The sequence below is a fragment of the Stenella coeruleoalba genome, assembly GCF_951394435.1.
Source record: "Stenella coeruleoalba genome assembly, chromosome: 12".
Classification (NCBI taxonomy): domain Eukaryota; kingdom Metazoa; phylum Chordata; class Mammalia; order Artiodactyla; family Delphinidae; genus Stenella; species Stenella coeruleoalba.
In genome coordinates, this window is record NC_137158.1 from 80,474,220 (window position 1) to 80,493,964 (window position 19,745).

Sequence of the window (19,745 nt, forward strand, 5' to 3'; positions counted from 1 at the left end):
CCTGAGTTTGCCCACGGCTGCCCAGCACCACACTGGCACCTGTCTCCAGACCTGAGTCCCAGGGGCGGGAGCCGAGAGTCATTCCACACAAGGCCTGGTCCCTGGGGATCAAAGGTAAGCTCTCAGAGGAAACAGGAAGGTCCTCCAAGGAAATCCTGCAAAAGGAGTATAGTTAAGAGAGTGGGATGACCCCAGTTCATAGCTGTATGTTTTCTCATGAGCTTATTGTTCGTTTATTGAGTTTACTGTTACAGAGGAAAAAAAGCAACATTTCCTCTTTCTTAAAAGGTGTCCTGTGGCCATTGGTAAGCTGGGGTTTCCCTGGCTTTCCCCAGAACAAAGAGCCCTCCTTCCAGTGCCTGGAAGTGAGGAGGATCTGTCTTCTCGAGAAGGACCAATCTCTGGGCCCAGCCCGAGGATGTGGTAGCCACTATGGCCAGGCCCTGCTCAGAGACGGGAGGGCACAAATGCAGACGTGTCACCAGGGGAGGACATGGTGGAGGGCGTTGATGATGCAACGAGGTTTCTTTTGAGAGGGATGGTCTGAGTGACCACAGGTAATGAACAGCTCCAAGCCTTCCCAAGGAGACCCCTCTGAATAGCACTCACTGCACGTGGAGGGAGGTGATGGGTGCAACTCTGTGCAGTAAACAGAGTCTCATCAGCATTCCATGACTCGTGAGTCTGCAATAACCCAAAGGCACCAGAAATGTTTAATAATACCAGTAGCAGGAAAACCTCAGTAATGAACCTGGAACTGGAAAGTCTGCCCCAACACTGGAGAGGGTAGAGATGGGACACCTAACCCTTGTGTACTCTTGCCACCATTCCGGCTTCCCCCACCAGGCCATCGATGCTTCCAGCAGCCCTGGGAGGGAGCTGTGGGCCCAGCCAGGGCCCTTGGTTGCCAGTGGCAGAAACCGACATGGGCTAATTCAAGCAGAGATGCGATTTATTAGAAGGATATCAGGTGGCTCACAGAATCAACAGAAAGAAAACCAGGCTCAGCAAAAGGGCAGAGACCACAGGAGGGTGGCAGCTGAGAACACACCAGCCATGCCCCTGGACCAGTGCCCACTCAGACCTTGCTGCCAGAATCGTGCCAAGGCAGTGGAGGGACACTGGCAAGGGGACGGGCTGCGTTGTGGCAGAGTGGACTGTGAAAGCTGTGTGCCCCTCCGTGTGGCTCTCTGCCCACGGGGCTCTCGCGGTTCGGCGGATGGGGAGGGACACACTGTGCTCCAGGTGAAGTGTGGCCAGAAGGAATTCTTTCTCTGCCGACGCGTCAGGCAGCTCCTCGGGTTAACGAGGCTTCTGTGGGCGCGGGTGCTTCACTGAGAGGGCGGCGTGGGTGGTAATGGGGGCTCTCGGGCGCTCCTGGATGGGGCTCAGGACTCGAAGTGGGTGCAGGGTGCGTGGATGACAGAACAAATGGGGCCCCCTAATAAGGGGGAGAAAGCAAGTTATTTGGGGAAGACTCAGAGAATCCTAAAGAGTAGAATTCTGACAGCGGGTGAAGACGTGGTCCAGAGGACTCGTGGGGACAGACAGGTGTCGAGTGTCGTGCGGATAAGGGTGTTCTTGACAAAGTGAAGCAAGCAGGCAGTCGTTAGAGTGCGGCGACGGCCGTCACTTGCGTTCCCTGGCAGCTTTGACGGCTTCTAATCATCCTGCCCCTGCAGTTACCCTCGGGAGCAAGCTGGGCCTCCAGCCGAGCCTTCCCAGCCCGCAGACTAAGTGAGGAAATGAGAGCCAGGATGTTCAACGTGCCTCTAAGACTCATCGGAGCAATTAGAAGTTTCCAGAATTGCCTGGAGAAGAGAAGGCCAGCAGGTGAGGACGGGGACGGAGGTGCCGAGGGTGCAGTCAGTGGTGGCTGTGAGGGACGAGGAAGCAAGGGCAGCGATCCCAGCCGCAAGGGTGGGGGAGGCGGGGAAAGGCCCTCCCACGGGCGTCCCGGGAGGGGGCCCGCTGCTCAGCGGCCACCCGGGGGGGTTGGCTATTCAAGTTAAAGGCCAAAGCAGCGTCCCATCGGGGCCTGCAGCTGGCTGAGTCTGGGGAGGCCTTGGGATTTCCAGGCCCCATCACAGCGTTCGCAAGGCCTCTCACCCCCGCCGCCCAAGGGGAGCAGCCCTTTTGGGGGGCGGGGGCCTCCATGGGAGCTGGGCTGGGTGAGTGAGGGGGCGGGTGGCGCTGGCCTTCAGCCCTTGTGCCGTCGTAGGGTTAGGACTCGTGCACTTCCTCCCACTGCAGAACAGGGACTGATAAAGTCTCATGTATGAAATCAAAGCAAACAGGAACCTGTTAGTAAAAGATGCGGAAAAGAGAGAGCCCAGAGGAGAGGCCAGAGCCCTGCGCACTGGGACATACGGCACTTGTCAATCAAACGCAGAGCGACTTTCAGAGAGCCGGCGGAAGGCAGCCCCGTGCCGGCCGCCCTGTGTGCGCTGCCGGCGCCTCTGTCCCGCAGGCCCCGCAGAAGGCTCCCATCCGGGGACGAATCAGCCTTCCAGAGGGCAGTCAAGGGCCCTCTGCTGGAACTTGGTTAGCAACTGAGCCCTCAGGTGGCTTCACGTGGACGCCGCTAGACGTGGGCAAAAGCCGGGGAGGCGGTGGCTCCCCTCGGGGGCGGACAGGCTGCCTCTTCCTCCCAGGCGGCTTTCCTCCCCTTCCCGCTGCCCTTTCTCTCTGACAGCACCCCTCAGGCTTCGCCACGTAGTCCAGGTGTGCGTTTGTGTCAGTGACCGTATCCGGAAGGGGGGCCAGGGCGGGGACAGTTCCCTCACTGTGAACTTCAGGGCCTGGCGGCGCCTGGCAGGGAGCGCGTGCAGCTCCAGCGGGCGGTGGCACAGGTTTTGTCCCCGCTGGACTAACCGGGAGGAGTTCCTTTGAGGAACATGCTTCTCATAGGGCAGACGGGTTTCTCGCCTCCTGTTTTTAACGTGGTCTACATTTAGGAAGAATTTGGTCCCTGAATGCTCCTTCTCTAAGTCTTCTCGGTGTGGTCTTCCTCCACCTGCCGGGGGTCCGCACCACTTGGAGTCATGTGGAAGCGCCAACCCCTGCCGCTTCTTTACCTCAAACGCGCCTGGTCTGCGCCTGTCCTCGGACCGGTGCCACCTTCCCTACCGCTCGGAGAGAGGTGGCCCCGGTTGGCCTGGGGCTGTGTAACGCCATCGCAGGGCTCCCGGGTCCTCTGTGCTGCCGCCTTTGCCCCATGTCCCCATCCAGTGCCCCATGAGCCCATCCTCCGCCCTTGCTCCCAGCTCAGGGCTCCTGCCCGGTTTTTCCACCTAGACTCGTGGGGAGGCCCTGGGAACTGGGAGCTGGCCCTTTGGTGTCAGGAAGGGAGGGCGAGTCTTTCCCAGCAGGGGGAGGAGGAAACCAAGTGGAAAATACTTCCCACCCGGTTCTCCCTCGTCTGAATCTGGGGCAGGGAATTGGGATGTTGGAAAAGTGAAACTCTAGATAGTCCCAGGAACAAGAAGGTGTGGAAACAAGGAAGAGGCACCAGGTACCAGAAACCACCCGAATGAACGAAAATCCAGTTAGGGTCTATTCATCACTTGAACCAGGTACAAACAGGCCTGCAGGCTGCCCTTGACCTTGAACACGTTGTCTTATTCTGCAGTGTCTGCCGACAGGCTGAACTCCTGGGTGCAGGACCCAGAGCCACTGTGTGGATGCTGGGCACGGTGGGGCTCCGGGCGTGAAGGACAGCCTTGACTGAGCCCCTGACCCCGCAGCTACTGGTAATGGGGCGCAGCAGCGTTAGCACATAACCTCACAAATACTGATTTCCGTCACTCCCTGCAGCCTCCCTTCCACAATCCAGTCTTCCTTCCGTGCCCTTTTCTTAAAGTAAGAGGTTAAAGAATGTGTCCATTGTAGAAAATTTGAAAGTATGGGAGCATAGAGATAAAAATTTTAAATAAAAATTACCTCCAATTCTGGCACTCAGAAATATCTACTTGAATAAAGTGTTGAATTTTATAAGCAAATTTTAAAATTTATTACATCATGAGCCTTTTCATGTCAGTAATTTTTCTAAAATTTGAATCTTAGTGGCTGCCTAGGGCTCCATTTATTTCACCAGTCCCCTGTTGTTGGACATTTATGTCTTTTTCCAAATTTTCACCACCATAAAAAATGCTGCAATGAACATCCTAGAAGATAAATCTTTTTGACTATCTCTAATTAATTAAGATAAATTCCTAGAATAAATTCCTGTAAAAACAATGTATCAAGTGGGATAATGCTATTTAAAGCTATTTGGACACATCACCAAGGTACACTCCGGGGAAATCACATCTTTGAAAATCCCAATGGACGTGTACAAAGGGTCCAGTTCCTTGAACCCAGCCAGCACTCTCTTTTTCCCCCCAAAATTTGATAGACAAAAAAGACCTTTTATTGTTTTGTTTTCATTTCTTTGTCAACAAGATTGAATATTTTAAAATATGTTCTTAACTCACTTATATTTTGTCTTTTGGAAAATTTCAATTTGTATCCTTTGTCAATTTCTCCACAAGATTATTAATCTTTTATAAAATTGTTTCTGACTTCAGTCTCCTTATCTGCAAAAAGGATCACTTGGACCAAATGACCTCTTGACCCCAAGGTTATTTCAAAGAGCTCAAATCTTCCTCTCTGCTGTCACCCTCCCCTCATCAGCAGCCTGCCCAGGTCTCTAAACCTATTAGCATAGCTCCAGGAAAACTTGAATTTCAAATGTCTGCCTGGGTTGAGTTTCACAGTTGAATAATCAAGTCAGGTGGCTAATCAGACCCACAGGTGTGAGTGGGAGCCAGTCCCTCCCTGAGGAAAGGACCAGGCTGAGGTCTCTGCCTTTCACACCAGCTGGGTGTGGGCAGTTCTAACTTGTGCAGAAATGCCTAATGGGGGCCAACCTCCCCCACTTACTGGTTGAGGAAATGATGATATATCCATGCAAGGGACTTAGATGTAGATGTAAATTTTGTGACATGGAAGAATTTATTTTTAAATAAGAAAAGTAGATTCCAGAAGAATGAAAGCCCTTTCATACGTGCTCACGTGCACACTCAGAGAACGTGATCTGGAAGCATATTCTGCAATATATTAACAATTTCCATCACTAGGAGGTGGGGCTACCAGTTTTGTTTTGTTTTGTTTTGTTTTGCGGTACGCGGGCCTCTCACTGCCGTGGCCTCTCCCGTTGCGGAGCACAGGCTCCGGACGCGCAGGCCCAGCGGCCATGGCCCACGGGCCCAGCCGCTCCGCGGCATGCGGGATCCCCCCGGACCAGGGCACGAACCCGTGTCCCCTGCATCGGCAGGCGGACTCCCAACCACTGCGCCACCAGGGAAGCCCCAGGGCTACCAGTTTTTACTTGGTTCTTTTAATTTGTACTTTTCGACACAAATGTGAATATCGCTCAGGGAGCAAGGCCACTCCTCTCTCTCTCTTTTCCTTTCACATGTTGCCTAAAGTGGACACTGAGGCAGCTGCCCACTGAAGTCACGTCCCCAGGGCCAGTGTGTCATCACCTTCAGGCGGCTCTGGGTGGAACCTCATTACACTGTCTGCCAGGTCCTGTCAGGCCTTGTCGGGCCCGGAAAGCTGGCCCGCAGAGGCCCCACTCCCGTACATGGACTGGGCTTTCTTCAGGAAGAATGTTCTCCCACTGGCCTTTTGTGGCTCTCTGGGCCTGGAGCTACAGCCCCCTGAAGTAGGGGGTCCCCGGGGGCATGGGAGCAGAATTGAGTGCCCTGCTCTTCAGTCTGCACTCCCGGGCCAGCAGGAAAACATGGTCCGGGAATTTACCACTGACCTGCCTGGCATACTCTCCCCGCCCCCTCGCACACGCGTGTGCACATGCATGCTTCTCTAGGCAGACTCAGGCAACCTCTTGGGCCTGGGGTCTCTCGCTGGCTCTCCCAGGCTGGTTTCCCAAGGACCTAAAACAGCTGTTTTGTTGTGACAGGTGAAGTCAAGGCTGCAGCTGGGTCGAGGAGGGAGCGCTGCTGGTGAAAGAGAAAAATCTAGGTAGTCCTGCAATGCTGTCCATCCTCCTGCATGCCCAGAAGTGGAGTGGACTGGCAGACATCCATTAGCTTTAGGCTGCCTTCAGCGGAAGACGTGGGGATCGAGCACCTTTGTAAGTATGCGAGTCAGGGCTCACAAGTGCAAGTCTGCTTAGGGCTGGCCGCCGCTGGCTGGTGGCCACTGCCCTGCGGCCTCGGTTCCCAGACAAGCCTCCTTAATGCAGGACCTGGGGTGGGATGCCTCAGCTCAGGCTCAGGGTCATAGCAGACAAAATGCCCCTTCCAGACACCAAGAGGCAGCTCCCCAAATTCAGAGTGTGGGAAGAGAACTGCAGGCCGGGGCTGGGGGAGCAGGGAGAGCTCGGGGCTCCAGGGAAGAGAGTGACGGGTACTTTTACAAACACATATCACTGTCAAGGTTCAGAACTGTTAACACCTGGGATTCTTGTGATGGCTCAGAGAAAGCCCCCCCCCCTTTTTTAAGCCCTTTTAAATAATTCTTTAAATTTAAGAAAACCCAGTTTTCCAGTTCCACGTGGATAAATTGCAGGGGGCGGGTGTTGGAGTCAGAAAGACCTTGAGCAAATTAAACTTCCAGTGTTTAAACACACCTGCAGTGTGCTTGTTTGTGAATGGGAACTCTCATATGGGTCTCAGATTAAATGGGGTGATGTTTGTGGGTCCTTTGCTCAGTGCCTGGAATGGCAAGAGCTCAGTAAACAGTCACTCTCTCCTCCTATTGCCTGGGAATCAGAACCAGGAAAAACCCAGGGGGGCCCAGTGTCGAGGTCAGGTGGACAGGGCAGGACTGTGCACCTGCCAGGGCAGCCCTGGGCGGTGACAGAGAGTGGAGATCAGCTCCTGGTCTAGCGGGAGTGTGTTCAATGAGAAATAGGGCAGTTAGTCAAATAATGATAATCATGACAAAATTAGAGACTAACAGGCAAAGTGATCTGGGAGTCCAAGGAAGGAGAGTCAGTCATTTATTATTTATGTATTATATATTGCATATTACATACATATATGCCTGGAATACGATAGATGATAGACAGACAGACAGATGAAAGATGTCTGGTGTGAACCAGGAGCTATGTTCATAGTGTGAACAAAGCAACTTAGATACTCTGCCCTCAGGGCTGCTCAGCAAAGTGGGGGAGACAATGAACAGGGAGGTGAGTGAAAAAACAATTACACATGGGAGCCCATACTGTAAAGGGAAGATACTGAGGTGACACAAGAGGATGAACAGGAGGTTCCCATGTCAGTGTATCAGAGAGGGCTCCTCTGAGGAGGTGACATAGTCAAGCCCAGAGGGCACCGTGGGACAAGTGGGGAGCAGCCCCAAGCGTGTGGGAAGCAGTTCACACAGTCAGAGACCACAGGGCAAGAGCTGGCCAGGGGCCAGGAGCGAGACTGGAGAGGCCATGGGCCTGAGAAGAGCATCATCCCCCTCAGGAACCTGCAAGCCTTGGGGGTCCAGACAAAAGTCTTAGGGCAAATGGGTCAGAGGTCTGCACCAGGGAATGCTCACTCGTTCGCTGTTTTTATCTGTAGCTGCTTTTTCATCCAGGGCCACTGCAAGAGCAGTTACATGGTACCGCGTTTGCCCCACGTCACCACCAGGAGGGTGCTGCCGCCATGCCCTTCAGAGCTGGAGCCCCCCAGGCCGCTGGGCCAGGAGATGCCACTGTCCGGAAGATGTCGCTCAGACGCCACCTGACAAGGATCTCCTCCTTGTCCTCCTTCCCTTAACTCCGCCTACCCTTCAGCTTCACAGCTGCTGGCCTCCTGGTATGCAACCCCCCCTTCCCCCATGCGCCTCTGCTTTGGGTACGTGGCCAGTTATCTGCAGCCCCTGAGTCTTCATTCGGAAACTTTACACGTATTCAACTCTCTGGCTCTCGTTGAAAATCCATCCCTACAACCTTTTTTCCTGCCTCCCTGGGCCTACTGCCCATTTGTCTGGTCTCCACGGCGAAGGGCACCTCTAATGGATGCGCAGTTCCTATGAGGTCAGACCCGGGCCTCTTGTCACCTCCCTGCCTGCACACACCCCCCATCTCACTGGCAGCTGCCTCTTCCCCCAAATGACCCACATACATCGATGGTCTAGTTTCATCTTCTAAAATTCCTTTCCCTCCTCTTCTCTTGTTTTCTGCCCAGTTTTAAGTATCCCTAAGATGGTTTACTAGAACCTTTCCTGATCTGCTCTGGACCCTGGTCTCTTGACAGTGGGGATTGGGGATTAAGGATGGCCAGGGATGTGGCTACGCTGTGCAGGGGATGCGGGTGTGATGACCTGACTGGAGGGCGAGGCTGCTCTGTGCACCATCAGGAAGGGCATGGGCTGCGGTGGCGGCTTAGTCGGATTGGAATCCCCAAGCAGCCACTTGTTAGGTGTGTTCAGTGAACAATTCCGAAGCACCTACTGTGATGCAGGTCCTGGGAGTACATTCTTGGATCATATAGTCTCTGTCTTCTTGTAGCCTTTGGGCTGGTGGGAATAGGGTCACCACATTTAGCAATAAATATACAAAATGGTCAGTTAGATTTGAGTTTCAGACAAATGATGAATTTCTCTTTAGTGTAAAATTCAATATTTGTTGCTTATCTGAAATTCAAATTTAACTGGACATCCCGTATTTTATCTGACAACCCTGAGTGAGATGGAAAGAAAACAAATAAGTAAATACAGAAATAACGTAATTCCAGGATTCTGGTGGATAACTGGGAAGAAAAAGCCAGTGTTCTGTGAGAGCATCCCAAGGGGCCAACTGGATGGTGAGAGATGGGCTCCAGGAGTCTGGCAGCCTGGGAAGGAGCCTCTATTTGCAAAGCCCAGGGGTGAGCATTCCAGGCAGATGGAATAGCAAATGCAAAGGCCCTGAGGTGGGAAAGAGTTTGACATGATCCTCTGTCAACAGGCCCGTGTGACTGGATGGAGGGGCTGGTAGGCAGGTGTGTACGACTTGATGACATGATCGACCGGGCCACATTGAGTAAGGTACTCAACAAATTATATCATGAGTTATTAATAATTACGATTTTTAAAGTCAGTCAAATATGAATTCCAAACATTGTGTGGAATACTCTTTCAGTCACCTAACTGCCATACTTAACTTTCTATAAAGAGGCCATTTTAGTGCATATGGTACTGAATACCATCCAGCCAGGCATAATATATTTGCCTTAGCTTTAAAAGTTCTCTTAAAAAATTAAGCTGCAGAATATTGTCTGAAATCCCTTTTTCCATCATAAGACATTAAAAAGTCAACCAGGACACTCCCCCGCCCCCGCCACCAGTGACACTAGGGAAGTTGTAAATCACAGGTGTCAGTCAGCAGAGACACGGGGCTTCTGCTGGCCCCTTTGTACTCCCCTGACAGCCCACATCTGGTGTGTGACTTGGGGCTTGTCACTTGACCTCTCCGAGAACTGCTCATCTGTAAAACAGGAATAAGGATAACACCTTGACGCAGAGGGTCATCGTGAGGGTCCAGGAAATAATGTCAGTCAGTTTGTAAGGCATTGAAGGTCACAAGAAAAGCGTGGCCTGACTGCTGTTTATACCATAGTCGTCCCAATTATCACCTCCCTCAGCTAAAAGAGAAGGAAAGGCAGTCAGAGTTAAATCACATGCCCAAGGATTCCAAGCAGTCCAGAAAAGTCATCTTCCTGCTTCATTTTTCTGTGCAGGTTACTTTCAGCCTGCTGAGGCGGGGAGAGATGATTGAACAAACTGCTTGTGAGCACTGAGGTAAGATTTAGTGCAGGGACACGTGTCTACAATGTAGCTTAACCTCTGAAGGTTCAATGTCAGTGGACAGTGCTGACCCTCCTCGCATGCAACCATGATTGAAGGCCACAGCAGAAGCCTTCTTCTTCAGCTGCTAAGCCAGGTTTATGTCACAAAATCCCACCAACAGTAGGGACTGGAGGTCTCTGTCTCAGGCAGAGCCTGCTCTCGGTGGGACACGGTGGTCAGGGGCCCCGGGGCTGGCCCCAGAGCTTAACTCCATGACCCATTGGCCCTGTGAGGCTCGGTTTTCTCCTCTGCCACTTGGGGCTGGGGCGGTGCTGTCTACGTCACAGGGAGGTGGCGTGGGTTCAACGCGATGGCATGTGGCTAACATGCTTAGCACAGCGCCTGGAACCTGGAAACATTCAGCAAAAGCCAAGGGCAAAGCCAGCGCCACCTTCAAGGTCGCCCAGGTTGTTGGGGGAGGCGTCATGCACAATATCACCATTGCTGAGCGTGAGTGTGTGCTCGTGTGTGCAGATGGCCTGAGCCACAATCAGGGCAGGTCCCAGAGGTCCCCAAATCCTTTCCTGCCCCGTTGCTGACGCCTGGAAGGCAGCGTCAGCTGCCCATCCCCTCTGTTTGGGCTCTGACCCTGCACTGAATTCTGTCTTCAGCCCTGTGAATCCTGGTGTGAACATCAGGTGCCTGAATATGGGCTGGGCCTCCGGAGGGGGTGAGGGCTGGGGGCACTGCTGGCCTCTGGTTGCCAGTCGAGGTGCAGCCACTTCCTAGGGAAGTGAGCCACACGGGAGGAGAGCGCAACCTTTTATTTTTGCTGCACCTCAAAAGAAAACTTTACATTTGAAATTAACAGCATGTCTGCTGCCAGTATTTGTGGTTACTACCTGTAACATAAATCTCTTTTAGAGATGTGTGAGAACAGCATACATAATGAAATATCAACATGAAGCTTGATTTAAAGTGGCTTTTCATTAATATAACAAATGAAGTGTACCAAAGTTTGAAAGTATATTCCTTTGGGCCTAATTAAAACACTGAACAGAATACATGTATATGTATGTTTTAAACGAAGACATTCAGCGGCCAGAATCCGCTGCACAAATTAATTCACATCGAAAAGTGCGCTGTGCGCGCGTGGTCGCTACTAACCTAGCCCATCCCCTTCCCTGAGATGTCTCCGATTTAACACCTGCATGAGGTGTCAGGGGAGTTTTGCTTTAAAAACATCACCCCCTACACAGCGGGGCGCTTCACGGGGCTGCCTTTTGGTCAGAGAGTTTTCTGTGCGCCTTGGAAGGCTTCTGAGAACTGGATGTCCTCTGAGTGAGGAGAATGCCCTTGGCCTTCGGTCTGTGGCCTCTGCCTGGGAGGGCGGGGCTGGAGCTGGGAAGCAGCGGGCTCCCTCCAAACGGAGAGGAGCGCTGACTAGAGGGGCCTGGACCACCCACGGTGGCGTCCAGGTATAGGAACCTGGGGGCGGCTAGGGGATGGTGGGGAGACGGGGGTGAGGAGAGTGGCCATGTGGCTGAGCACTGTGGCCCCACCCCTGGATTGAGGGCGGGGAGTAGATGCGGCATCTGCCGTGACCCTCACCTCCACCCTTTGAGGGCAGTGAACTCAGGGGTGCCCTGGAAACCCAGCGGAGGCCCCAAGAGTCTGTACTCCGAGGCCGGGGTGAGAAGGGGGCGTGGGGAGGGCAGTGACTCCCTGGTGACGATTTTGTTCAGGGGCAAAAGATGCCTCAGAGGCCAGGCTGCCTGACCGACCGAGAGACCTCTCATCCATCCACGTGTCCCCTCAGCCATCTGGGACCAGGTCTTGCTACCAGGCCGTGGAGCCGGACTTCTTAACACGATCCTCTGGAACAGGATGGGCCTCTATACTTGCAGGGAAATACCTCCCGGCCCAGTGAGGCCTCGAGGGGCGACAGGGCCCAAGTGGCAAGTGAAGTGGTGTGTGTGTGTGTGTGTGTGTGTGTGTGTGTGAGTGGACACACGTGCTGTGTGTAGTGTGAGGATGCAGCCTTGGAAAGATGGACTCTGCAAACAGTGACCATGTCTGTGCTGGTCAACTGGTGACCTAGAGCTTCCATGAGGGGCAAGTGGTTAGCCTCTCTGTTCCTTACCTGTACGTGGAGACACCAGTAGTACTCTCCCCACAGGATCCGTGTGAGGGTTGAATTCAGTACTTCACGTGAAGTGTTGTTCCTCAGAGCAGTAAGCATTTCATGATGGTTCATTATTCTTATTATTCTGTAAGTTACGGGCTCCTAGTTCAGTCCCTGGGGACTGTTAGGAAGTGAAGGACCACACTAATAACTCAGATTTGTATAGCGCTTTACAATTTACACGTGACTTTCACAGACCTTATCTCCTCTAAACGTGTGATGATGTAGGCAAGGTGCTGGGTTGTTATTCCTCCTTTCTCGGAGGAAACACGCTCAAAGGGTCTGGACTTGCCCTGCATCACACAGCCTCTAAAGGGTGGGACGCAAGTTCTGGTCTGAGTTTCAGCCTTTGAACCATTTGGCCCTCCACCCTGGGGCTGGGAGAGGAGCTCCCATGGGGAACCTCAGAAAGCTGTACAGAACTTGCAGAACTTCACAGGCTGGGGAAGAAGAAAGTGAGCGAGGTGGGGCGGGCACTGATGGCAGAGTGAGCCCAGCCAGTACCGTCCCCTCCAAACACTTGGACCAGGTCAAGAACAGGCTCTACTTCCATGCAGCGGTGACTGCATATCTCCCTGGTGATGGGAGGACCCAAGGCCCCAGGTCAAACCTCTCCCTTTCTGGGTGATTTATCAGAAGGCTGGTGGCTGCTACCAAAATCTCTGTATTTAACTGGAAGCGTATTAACAGGCACGTGGTAAAGAGTTCTGGGCCATGGGAATCCTTAGATCTCAAGTTGTCATACGTGGCCTTTTGCGTTGGAAGATGCTGTCATTTCCCACAAACACAAGCCTAGGGGAAAGTACAGTGCCAACCAGACCTTTTCCCCAGGCTGGCTCTAGGAAGAGGCCTTGCCGTGTGCAGTGGGCAGTGTTTATGTACCGGGTGGGGCTGTTGCTGGTCGTGACGCTAACACAAATGGTCTCCACAAACAGGCGAGCGAGCTCTCCTCTGCCGGCGATCATCCCGCCTTTGGTTCAGCAACAGTGAGTAACACCCTGTTGCTCCATGAGCACGATCTCCAAGGAATCAAGGTTCAGAGATGGGGGTCACACGGGGCTGGTGGTGGAGGGGTTGGGAAACCTGCCCGTTTGAAGAGATGTTGAGAAGAGGTCAAGGTGGAAAAGGTTGGTTGGGCCTCTTCTGTTGTGAGAGGCAGCGGCCTGATCCCAGCCTTCAAAGGCTAAGGGGACACGGGCATGTGTGGCACGAGAGGAGCTAGAGTTTGTTCTGGCGTGTGCGCAGGAAGTCCTCCTCAGCCCTGGGGAGGACACTTCAGAAGCTCTTTGCTCCTCAAGAAATGGTGGAGACAGGAAATGGAACTGGACGCCAAGGGCTCTTGGGCAGACTTAAGAACCGAGAAGAGAGGAGGTTTTTGAAGGGCAGGGGACTAAAAGGGATATGCTGGCTTCCAAAGCACTGAGACAAAGGTCAGGTGGCCTGGTGAGCCATCCAGCAGGGAACTCCAGACCGCTGGCCGGCTCCCAGCCTGGGGTGCGCTTGCTGCCCCTTGCCTTCACATCTGCTGTTCCCTTGTCTGGAACACCCCTCCTCTCACTCCTGGCCTTTGAGACTCAGCCTTCATTGAACATCATGTGGACGTGAGTGACACTTCAAGGAGAGAATTGGCAGGGTTTGGATCAGACTGGATTTGTGTTGAAAAGAGCAAGGGAGGGGAAGGTGTCAACCTGGGTCACATGTATTTGACGCTGGAGTAATTGGGGGTTGAGGCTATTGGAAGTAGTGGGGAAACTGGAGGCAGAGAGGCTCTCCTTCCTTTCGGATAGGAGAAGTTCCCCTGTGAGTGAGACAGTCATGGAAGACCACCTGGAGCCCCCCAGAGAGGGCTCTGTGAGGACTCAGGCCTGGGTGTGGTGACCTGGAAGTAACTCAGGTTGCTGGTGGCCAGGCCTGGGACGGAGGGGGAAACACACAGGATGGGGAAATCAGGTTGAGGGTGGGTGTGGGACGCAAAAGCAGGCCAGGTGGGCAGGGATCAGGCCCCTCTCGCCTGGCAATTTTAACCTGGTCACATCAACCTTGGCTTTCTTCACTGCTCTGGAAGGGAACCCAAAGGCCCAGCATTTAAAATCTTAAGCCGCCGCTCAAATAGAACAATTAAAAAGAAAAAAGCATTCCTGGGCACTTGGAATTTGCTAGCTGATGGTTTGGGGTGGAGTCCAGGAGCAGAGCTGGGATGCACAGAACCAAGCCAGACAGGCAGCTTCGGGGAGGGTGCTGCGCCGCCCCCGCCTTCAGTTACCAGAAGCAAATAGGATTCTGCCGAGAACTGAGGCCAAAGACGGTTATGTGTCCCTGGGCTGCTGCCCTCCTCTGCCTTCGGCCCAGTCCACACTGCGGGCCGCACGGCTTCCTGAGATCGTCTCTAACCTGGAGTCCTGGCTTCCCTGGGGTGGGGGTGGGGGGTTACAGGCCGGTCCTGAGCAGGACAGAAGGTGGGAGAGAAGTAAAACGCCCCTGTTTAGAGGCACAATAAGCACTGGGAAGCGAAGGGGGCTTCCCAGGGCCAGAGAGGAGGGGGAGGCGGAAGGCGGAACGTCAGGCCCTTGGGAGGCACTGGTGCCTCCTCCCACTGTGGCGGAATGGGGGTGAGGGTGGGGGGCCTCGGCGGCGTGCGGGGTCCAGAGGGGAGAGGGCAGGGGGGCGGGATGCGGGCGGGGGGTCCCTGAGGGGGCTGGGCACATCCTCGGAGCGCATTTACCCTGCCCCTGCGGTCGGCGGGGTTGGGACGACAGATGCACGTCGCGGCCCCATCCCAGTGCCCCCTTGCAGGCCTGGGGCCGGTCCATCGCCGCAGGGCGGCAGCGGCCCGCGGTCCAGGGCGCGCCTCCGAGTCGCCTGCGGGCAAGGCGGCGGCGCAGGGGGAAACACACCACGGGCCCACGGGCTCGGCCCCGCGAGGTCGCCTCCCCTGGGGCCCACCCACGACTCAGACGGCTGCCCCCAAACTGAAGCGTGGGATGGTTCCACCGCCCTAAATCACGCAAACTTAGCGGTGCAGGGCCTGCTTCCCCGCAGCCGCGCCTCCGGAGCGCGGGGCGGACCGCGGGCACCTCCCGCCAAGGTCAACAACGGGTGCCCCCGCGCCTGCCCTTCCTCCTCCCGAGCGGTCAGCTCTGTAGGGACCTGGTCGAGGCGGCAGCGGAAAGCGGGCACGGAGCCTGGTGGGAGCCCAGGCACCACCTGTGCCGGAGTCAGGGCGGGGGGGGGGGGGGGCGCCGCTGCCCACGCGCAGATTCCAGGCCGCCCGGGCCAACCTTTCGGCGCCTCAGGGCGAGCGACCCAGGAAACCGCGTTATAAACCAGCCTCGGCGTGAAATTCGGCGGCCGCTGTTCCGCACACTCTTGCACTCTCCCGGGCGCTTTGGTGGCGTTAGAAAATGCGCCCCTTGCGAGGCGCGCCCCCCGCCCCTCCGGGGTGGCCTGCGTCCGCGCATGCGGGGTTCGTCGAGCCCTGGGCGCCGCCTCCGCGCGCTGCCGGCGGAGTAAAGACGACGGGGTCCCGAGGGGGCGCTTGGCAGGACGGTGCGGAGGGGCGCGCAAAGGTGTGAGCGGTCCTTGTCGGGGGCGTGCGGTCCTAGTTGGAAGTGGATGTTAAAGATGAGAAATTCAGTTTTGTAAAGTGAAATGTCACGGATTTAGAGTTTCGAACCCACCCCTAGCCTTTGGTATTTGACTGTCTCTATCCTTGGCAGTGTGTGAGTCCCATATTTCAAAGAAAGAACTTTAAAGTTTCATAAAGCTCCAAAGATTTCAAATAGCTTTATTGAAAGCACTTTGATGGTTTAAATGCAAACACATGAATTACGTATCTCTTAAATTACACAGGGTTTTAAATCTAAGGGAACATGTTTTTGGCAAGATGGATTGGGGCTTTGTCTTGTGTGGGTATTTCTTTTTTTTTAAGCGTGTGTAACGTGTATTCAGGTTGTTGGTGGGAAGAGAAGAGAAAGGAGGCATCAGGTGAAGGATGCTGAGACTTCCTGCCTTCCTGCCACCTGGCCCCCCAGTGGCTCTCAGAGCAGAGAAGTGACACACCCACTGGGCCCTTCGTGTTCCTCCTAGGCAAGGGCAGTGACGTGGCCATATGAGGCTCCTGAAGGGCCACAGGGGAGCTCCTCCAGGGAAAGCCTTGACCTCATCATGCCTTCTCCACCCAGATCAGTGGTGAATGAATGAATGAATGATACAGAGAACACAGGTAGCTATCACATCTCCACTCTTGCTACACCTGCAGCTTGCCCACGACCTAAACTGATTTATCTTTTCAATTTCCCCGGGTCAGACCTTCAGGATACCAGCATCAACCAGATGCTCTAGCCTGGGAAGGGAGACAGTTTGATATGGGGCGACTCAGGCTTTGGAGTCAGGCCACATGGGCTTGAATTGCTGCTCTGACACTTATTATTTGGGTGACCTCTTTAATCTTCAGTGCCCTCATCTAGAAAAATGGGGTCATAGTGGTCCCTGAGTCGCTGGGTTGTTGTGAGGATTGATCTAGATATATGTAAAGCCCTTAGCAAAGGCCTGGCCCACAGGCACCTTTAAGAATAAATGGTGGGAATTCCTTGGCGGTCCAGTGGTTAGGACTTGGCACTTTCACTGCCAAGGGTGCGGGTTTGCTCCCTGGTTGGGGAACTACAACCCCACAAGCCACACAGCACGGCCAAAAAAAAAAAGAAGAAATGGTGATAGTGGTGATGTTGGTGATAGTGGTGATGTTGGTGATGGTGGTGAAGGTGCTGCTGGTGATGGTACTGATGGAATATATGGGGATAATGATGGTACTGATGGTGGTGATGGCAGACGTCCCTCAAGCTCTCTTTTAGCAATTGGGTCTCAGTGTTATCACCCAGCTCTTCTGGTGACTGTGCCTGTTGTCTGTGCCATGAGCTTCGGTGCATAGCCCGTCTCATCTCATCATCCTATATTGTTGGTCGATCCCCAGGGCAGGCATCCTGTTCCTCACTCGTGGTCAGCCCATGGGCAGGAGCCAACCCTCAACCAGCCAGCTATGGCAGCTGGTAGTCTTGCAGGGTAGTGGAATAAACACCATCCCCCCAACCCCAAGAGCATCCCTTCTAGGGGCCTAAGAGGTTCACCTGCTGATGAAGTGGATATGCAGAGAGGCAGGCTCTCCCACCCTGCTTGGGCACAGTGGACTTTGCTGGAGAGTTTCTAGAGCTGCCCAGGAGTCCCTGAACAGCCTTGGCCTTGGGCATGAGCAAGAGATGGAAGAAAAGATAAAAAGATAAACTATTTCTCAGAACAATAAACGTGGGAATGAGATTTCTCTAGAAGAGAGGGGTTTTGGAAGACAGATTAAGGGGTCGTGGTTCTTCCGGAGAGGCAGAAAATACTGTGAGCAGGCTCTGGGGATGGGCCAGGTCCACCCAGACAACTTCCAACGACCAGTGCTTCCCTGGAGCCCTTTGCACAGAAAGAAAAGTCCCATTGAGCACACTTCACCCCCTGCCCCAGGAGTTCTCAGTGCCTCTCACCCACCCCTGACTTGACAAGATGCTAGTTCCTTACCTACTTGGTTTGGGAACTTGCTCCGTATTTGCTCATTCATCTGGTTCCTGTGCCCCAGTTCAGCTGGGATTGTAAGGCTCTGGAGGGCAGGATGCTGGACTTGCTTCCTCAAATGTCTCACAAAGCCCTTGGTAGACAGCAGAGGGGGCCCCCATATTTGGCATCACCCATGAATCTAGCACCATGCTTTGCTCGTCCTGGGTGTTGGTTAATGTCTACTGAAAGGCAGGCGTTGACAGAGGTGAGGGTGCATGTCATCTTCTCCAGGCAGGCACCATCCTTGTCCTTCCCAACGCAGATGGCTCCAAATGCCATGTGCTCAGGGCCATAGTCACGTCCAGCTGGGACCACTGGCAGCTAAGCTACTCCATGAGGTGCCTGTGGAGGTGAGTCACCTGGCCACTCCCAACGCGCACCTCACATTTTAAACCCAGCCTGAGAGCTCCTGGGGGACTTGCTTCCCCCCGCTCACTAGGAAATACTCTGTGATGTTAGATGTTAAACCATCAGTATTATCAGATTTTTAAAAAACGCATTCCTCATGCGGTCAGTTTTCATTCCAAATGCAGAAATGCTTCAAATCTCAAAACCCTCCACATCAGGCTGTCCCGTGAAAAGTGCTAACTCTGGATTTTACCCTGTGTTTCATCGTGGACTTGAGGGCTCTGGGGGTGGGGATCGAGCCAGCAATCCCAACACAGCTCGACCATCGTCCTAATCTCTCTCTATTATGAAAACGGATGGCAGGATGGGGATTACTGCGCCCATAAATCAGCGTTGTGTTCTGGATAATCTAATACATTTTTCAAGTGTTGTTCTCGCTGTCTGGCACGCACGGAACTGCTCAGTTGGCACAAAGTTTGCAATCAATCTCTCCTGCCGGCTCCCCACCCGGCCTCGCCACCTTCTCCGAACCTTCCTGATATTTTATACATAAACCAGTTTGGATTCACGGGGCATTCCAGCTAGTAAATGCTCTGAAGATTCATCTTTATGGACTAGCAGCCCAGCCTTGTAGCGTCCCAGCTTCTCAAGATGAAAAGGAATTTTATTTGGTGTGTTCAAGCTACGCGGGGAGTGGATGCTGGCGGCTTGCTAGGTTCTGTTATTACCGCGCGTGCTCTTCTCCAGGGAGGAGAGACAAGGCCAGAGAGCTGGCCTCATGGGTGGGGCCCTCAGAAAAATGAGCCTCCCCCGTTCCCCCTCTTGTTCCAAGGCCCTCCCAGCAGTGTGAGCCCTTCAAGGCTCCCCAAGACCCAAGGGAGTGGGGATGGGGAGTTTACAGCGACCAAGCTCAGGTCTCAGCGGGTCACATTGCATCCCTGTGCTGCGGGAAGAGGGACCAGGGATCAAATAGATTAAGACAGCTTTTGGGGGAGGGGCACGGCCCCACCAAAGGAAATGAAAATAGTTGCAGTTTCATTTGCTTTAAAGCGCAGCCCTCGTAATAAACGTGCGCGGCAAATGTGCTGAGCAAACACCTCGGCCGTCATCAATATGCGGGGGCTGTTTATTGCCTCATAAACTTGGAAGCAAGTGATATTGTCTCTTAAATCAATGGCTGTGCGGACAGCCTTGGTGCTCCAGGAGAACAGGACATCCAGGCTGCGCCGGCACTTAAATTAATGGCTGGAACTGTGACTGAAAGGTGCTTAGTCACTGCCTGAGGAATTAGGAGCCGGTGCAGAGGGTGAGGAGCCTCCTTAGTGCGCATCTGTGTCAGGACGATGGGCGAGAGCGCCTGGGATGCTGCGGGGCCTCCCCACCTGTGAGCTGAGCTACCCGGGACCCGCCGGGGTGTGGAAGGAGGGGGGGGGTCTGTCTACAGACTCTGGGTCCTTGAGGGTGCTCTGGGTCCCTCTGCTTCGGATCCCCAGCACCTGGCATCAGGCCCATTCAGGGTAAAAGCTGGAGGAAAAGGGCAGGAGGGAAGGAGGCCAGGCAGCCAGGTTTCAAAAGGTGGTCATGCAGGTGTTTATGGGGGTGGATTCTGCAGTGGAGGGAATTCCACGTACCGGGGTGGGATGGGGATAAAGACACCTGCCGTTGAGAAGGCTGCAGTGTTCATGCAGTACCAGCCCAGTCGAGAGACATCCATCGGGCCGTTCATTAATGAAGGGCCTGGGCAGGAGGGCGTTTGGAAGCTAGCCCAGGCTGCTCCCCAGGCTCCTGTAGTGTGCTGAGTGGTGGACCCCAAAAGATATGTCCATGCCCTGATCTCTGGAACCTGTGA

The 19,745-nt window shown here is 54.1% G+C and overlaps 1 long non-coding RNA gene across 1 annotated transcript; it reads left to right on the forward strand.

The window, feature by feature from the left end:
- The first annotated feature begins 1,686 nt into the window (after positions 1–1,686).
- On the forward strand, positions 1,687–7,779 carry LOC307195365. Its single transcript, XR_013830818.1, has 3 exons — positions 1,687–1,833; positions 5,966–6,139; positions 7,597–7,779. It is a non-coding gene; the product is annotated as an uncharacterized lncRNA (long non-coding RNA).
- Positions 7,780–19,745: the final 11,966 nt, after the last annotated feature.